We start from the raw sequence: 6000 nt of genomic DNA on the forward strand, positions 1-6000 counted from the left end.
CCTTTTTTGTATGGGCTAGAGCCTTAGGGGTCATTCTGTCTGTATCTCCAAAGCAAAGGAGACATATTTCTAGGAGCTGACCCAGCTGAAGAAGCAGACTTTTCATTCCATGAACAGACATTTGAATGATAATTTCGTTCCAGGCGTTGTGAACTTTCATGTTCTGAGAGCTGCCATACGCCCGCAAATCCCTCTTACTCTCTTTGTTTGTCTCTCTGTCTCTGTCTCATTCTCCATCTTTCTCTAAACAAAATTGATACTCACTTTACAGATGAGGAAATTAATTTGGGGAGATTAAGAAACTTGTTCAAGGTTACTCAGCTAACAAGTAGTAGGGTAAAAAATAAAAACAAACAAAACAACAACAAAAAAACCAATCAACCTTTAAAGGACCCTCTTTTTTTTTTTTTTTTTAGATGAGGTATCACTCTATTGCCCAAGCTGGAGTATAGTGGCTCTATCATGGCTCACTGCAGCCTCAACTCCCAGGCACAAGCGATCCTCCCTGTCAGCCTCTCGTGTAGCTGGGACTACAAGTGTGCACCATTATATTCAGCTAAATTTTTTATTTTGTGTAGAGACAGGAGTCTCTTTATGTTCCCCCAACTGGTCTCAAATTCCTGGCTCAAGTAATCCTCCTGCCTCAGCTTCCCAAAGTGCTGGGATTATAGGCAGGATCCATGGTACCTGGCCAAGACCTTGTTTTTTTCACTACAACATACTGCTGCATAACCTAATTCAAAACATATACGTGTGTGTGTGTAGAGAGAGAGACGTTGGGTGTTACATATATATAGATTTTTTTTCCCCGATCAAATCCCCAAATCTTAAAACTCAGATTATCGGGTCTTTGGGTCAAAATTTTTACTGGCATCTATGGTTTCTTACATCACATTTCACAAATCTCTCCATTGAAACATTTAAAAAGTTGTTTTGTTCTCTGAAAATAAACAAAACCCACCCTAGGGAGGTCTTTTGAGAAGCCCCATGAAGATGGTCTCCCTGAGGCAAGTGGTGAGCTGCATGGGTGCTTTTCCATCTTTCTGGCTTTGCCCTCTGTGGTTTTTGCAGGCTGAGAGGGCCAGTGGAAAGAGCACTGCCCTGGTGATGATCGTGTACTACTCATTCCAACTTTGACTCTCAGTTTTTTCATTTGTAAAATTATCAAAATTTCTTTTTCAGATCTGAATCTCTTACTGGAGCAGCCATAGGGCTGGAGGGAGGAGAGTGGTACGTGTGTCTCTGTGTGTGTGTGTGTGTGTGTGTGTGTGTGTGTGTGTGTTTGTACATGGTGGGGAGGGGGAAACTGCATTTGCTAGGGGACTGCAGGAGGAGGAAACCCTAGCCATTGGCAGGACCTTGTCTACCCGAAAGATGGTTTGGTCCGCAAGGTGGCATAGCCAGGGTTTTTTGGCGCCCATCTTGTATTAATATCTCCAACTTCACTGTTGCTTCTGGATTTCAAGGAAAATGAACCTATTTTAATTGCAGAAATCATTTAAAATGGTTGAATTTTAAAATATCATCTTGTCAGATCATATGAAATTTTATTTGGAGAATGTAAGAAGTTACAGATATTTTATCCTGACATATGAAAGTGAGGGACTCTTTCATAATTGAATTTATGTCTATTAATATAAAGCATTCAACTCTACTCTCATTGGAGGGGATTATGCTCTCTATTTAGACTTGATAAATGAAGTAAAAGGTCAATTATAAACATGTATACAATTGCATATTTCAAACTGTTTATTTCTTTCGCAGCAAGCAGGAGCTTCATTTCCTATTTATTATATTTTGTTTCGTGACTCAAGAGAGGAAAAAATATTCACTGACCAATAGAATGTGAGACCTGAGGTTTATCTAGTGTCCATATGTATAAAATGTTGTAAAGATCGTATTATTAGTCATTTAATAAGCACATAAATGAAAGCTAATATTATGTCATTTCATGATCTGAGCCCAGCTGCCTAGATTTTGACTAGCGATGTTAAGAAAATCGCCGTGTGACTGCAAGTTTGCATTGGTTACTGAAGCACCTGTAGTCTCTGGATTCCACATAGCGGGCATACACTTAAACTCGTTTTCCTAGCCGGGGGTAAGGTGCTCTGAGCTGTATTCTGGGAAAAGGAATTAGGGAGGGGAGAGCCAGATTTCAAGCATATTCATTTCACTCAAAAGAGCTCTCTCAAGATGCTGAATCTGTGACTGTTGTCATCTCCAATCAGCTGAGCCAACTGAACGAGATAAGTAGCTAGACAGCAATAAATCCCATCTTCCGCCCAAGACAGTTGTAGATTACTAGTTGTAGAAAACAGGGGAGCCTCTTCCTTCTGATAGTTTTCTCTCAGTCCCTGGGAAACTCAGCAAAAAATGTCTGCCTGCAGAGATATGCCTTGGACTCTGCCTCTGGCAGCCCATCAGAGGACGAGACTTCTAAGGGCCCTGTTGTAAGAATTTCTGCTGCAGATCACAGAGACTTATGTGCTGGAAACTGATACCAGAAGCACCCCAGCTGGTCTTAACTCCCATGATAGAACAGAAGACCAGAGGTGACTTTTTACATAACTGGGTCCCCATCCATTCTATTTTAAATTCCACCTGGATGCTACAAGTGTGGAACAGAGCACAGGCTTGTGACCACTGGCTCTCAGGAGGGGGTGGAGAATGGCATTCTGGATAGCTTGCTGTCCTTTAGTGGCCAGAAAAACCCGCAGGAATGACAGACTTGGAGAAACAGAGGAGACACCAGTGATAGTCCCAGGAGAAAGAGCAGGAGTTGGAAAGGGATGATGCTTTGCTTTTTAAATTTCCACAACCACAAAAGTTAAAAGTTTTTTGTTTACTCATCCTAGCAATTAAGGTTGAAGAAGCCTTGTAAAGTGTTAGTAGAAAGTGACTTATCTCTTACCAGCATTTCCCCAGCAATCCTTAAAGAACTTAAAATAAAAAAGAGGGTACCTCAAGATTTTTAAAAGTGATATTTTGTAGGAATTATGCAATCTTTTTGGAATAAGGGAATAAAAGTAAAAACATTCCTTGACAAATAAGAGTGGTCACTTCATTCAGAGGGTGAAAGTAAGTAACATGCACAAAACTGGAATATATTGGTTGTTTTGATTCTTTGAATACTTTTTTCCCAGTAATTTTTTCCAAATAAAGCAACTTCATTAATGAGTGATTTTAATGTTTTAATGTTGTCAAGCAAATTAAGAATCTGGCATTTACATTGCTTAGAGTAATATTTATGGAGTAATCACTAGGCTGCCTCTAATGGAAAAAACACATTTGCCCTTCTTGTAGGATTTTCCTAACAAAGAATAATTAAAACTTCAAGGGCGCCAGGTGTGGCGGCTCACGCCTGTAATTCCTCACTTTGAGAGGCCGAAGTGGGAGGGTCTCTTGAGCCCAGGAGTTTGAGACCAGCCTATGCAACGTAGGGAGACTCCGTCTCAACAAATAATTTAAAAATTAGCTGGATGTGTTGGTGTGCACCTCTGGTCTCAGCTACTCAGAAGGATGAGGCAGCAGGAAGATCGCCTGAGCCCTGGAGGTCAAGGCAGCAGAGAGTCCTGTTCGCATCATTGCATTCCAGCTTGGGTGACAGAGTGAGATCCAATCTCAAAATCAAACAAACAAATAACTTCAAGAGAAAAGTCATTTAGAATTGACTGCGTCTATCCTATTCTGTTTGTTGTTCTGCAAAATTATGTCATAATTTTATGTCATGTCATAAATGTTTTTCAGGCAACAAATGCCAGTCAAAAGTAAGCAATTGCTGATACTGCTTTTGTATCCAAAGTCATTGTTAGAATGTCTAACCATTGGTTACTGTCCTCATTATCAGTGGGAGCAAGTTGAGATGGAGGCTTTTAAGTCTGGCCAAGCAACAAATGCCATTTGGTGTTTACTTATATCTCGGTGTTCACATTTAAACTTGACCTTAATATTTTCCTCCCTAAAATATTTAATAATTTATTTACTCCTATATCAGTTTTAAACTCTTTGGTTTGACTTCTAAAATCCTTTATTCAGGATTTATCCATAACTGTCATTTCTGATAAAATTCACTCTGTATCCTTGAACTCATTCTTCCTAAGCAAGAAACCTTCTGTCATCCCTTTCCCATAAGCAGGACCTGCATATTTGTCTTTCAGTTTCTTGAGAAATACTGCCTCTATGCCTAGAAATTTCTTTTGTCTCCTTCCACGTACTCAAACCTATCTACCTATCTTCTAGGTCATACCACTTTAGCAGTTAACCATGTTAACGTCTCTGTCTGCCCAATTCCTATATCACCTGAGGTCCCTACCACAATACTTATCACTTAATTTACTTTTGCTAATGGTCTAATGTACCTTAGTTGTCAGTCATCAATTAGATTATAAAACATCTTTTTAAAAATTATGCTTTAAGTTCTGGGATATGTGTGCAGAACGGGCAGGTTTGTTACATAGGTATACACGTGCCACGGTAGTTTGCTGCACGCACCAACCCATCATCTACATTAGGTATTTCTCCTAATGCTCTTCCGCCCCTTCCCCCCAAACCCCCATGACACGCCCAGTGTATGATGTTCCCCTCCCTGTGTCCATGTGTTCTCATTTTTCAACTTCCACTTATGAGTGAGAACATGTGGTGTTTGATTTTCTGTTCTTGTGTTAGTTTGCTGAGAATGATGGTTTCCAGCTTCATCCATGTCCCTGAAAAGGACATTAACTCATCCTTTTATATGGCTGCATAGTATTCCATGGTGTGGATGTGCCACATTTTCTTCATCCGGTCTGTCATTGATGGGCATTTGGGTTGGTCTGCATAGTACTCCATCGTGTGTATGTGCCACATATTCTTTATCCAGTCTATCATTGATGGGCATTTGGATTGGTTCCAAGTCTTTGCTATTGTAAACAGTGCAGCAAAAAACATACATGTGCATGTGTCTTTATAGCAGCATGATTTATAATCCTTTAGGTGTATACCCAGTAATGGGATTGCTGGGTCAAATGGTATTTCTGGTTCCAGATCCTTGAGGAATTGCCACACTGTCTTCCACGATGGTTGAACTAATCTATACTCCCACCAACAGTGTAAAAGCGTTCCTATTTCTCCATATCCTCTTCAGTATCTTTTGTTTCCTTACTCTTTAATGATCTCTATTCTAACTGGCATGAGATGGTATCTCATTGTAGTTTTGATTTGCATTTCTCTAATGACCAGTGATAATGAGCTTTTTTTCATGTTTGTTGGCTGCATAAATGTCTTCTTTTGAAAAGTGTCTGTTCATATCCATTGCTGACATTTGATGGGATTGTTTCTTTCTTGTAAATTTGTGTAAGTTCCTCATAGATTCTGGATATTAGCCCTTTGTCAGATGGATAGATTGCAAAAATTTTACTCCCATTCTGTAGGTTGCCTGTTCACTCTGATGATAGTTTCTTTGGTTGTGCAGAAGCTCTTTAGTTTAATTAGATCCCATTTGTCAATTTTGGCTTTTGTTGCCATTGCTTTTGGTGGTTTAGTCATGAAGTCTTTGCCTATGCCTATGTCCTGAATGGTATTGCCTAGGTTTTCTTCTAGGGTTTTTATGGTTTTAGGTCTTACGTTTAAGTCTTTAATCCATCCTGAGTTAATTTTTGTATAAGGTGTAAGGAAGGAGTGCAGTTTCAGTTTTCTGCATATGGCTAGCCAGGTTTCCCAACACCGTTTATGAAACAGGGAATCCTTTCCCCATTGCTTGTTTTTGTTAGGTTTGTCGAAGATCAGATGGTTGTAGATGTGTGGTGTTATTTCTGAGGCCTCTGTTTTGTTCCATCGGTCTATATAACTGATAAAAACATCTTTAAATCCAGGAGTACGAATATTTCTTTTGCAACTCCTATTGCCTACCATAGGGTTGAACGCATAATAGGCATTCAATAATGGTTGAGTGGTGGTAGTTTTAAACAGACGAGGAATCTCTTACAAGAATAGTGGAATCAATGAAGCATTAAGTTGAGAGCT

The sequence above is a fragment of the Trachypithecus francoisi genome, unplaced genomic scaffold (genome assembly GCF_009764315.1).
Source record: "Trachypithecus francoisi isolate TF-2019V2 unplaced genomic scaffold, Tfra_2.0 Lachesis_group4, whole genome shotgun sequence".
Classification (NCBI taxonomy): domain Eukaryota; kingdom Metazoa; phylum Chordata; class Mammalia; order Primates; family Cercopithecidae; genus Trachypithecus; species Trachypithecus francoisi.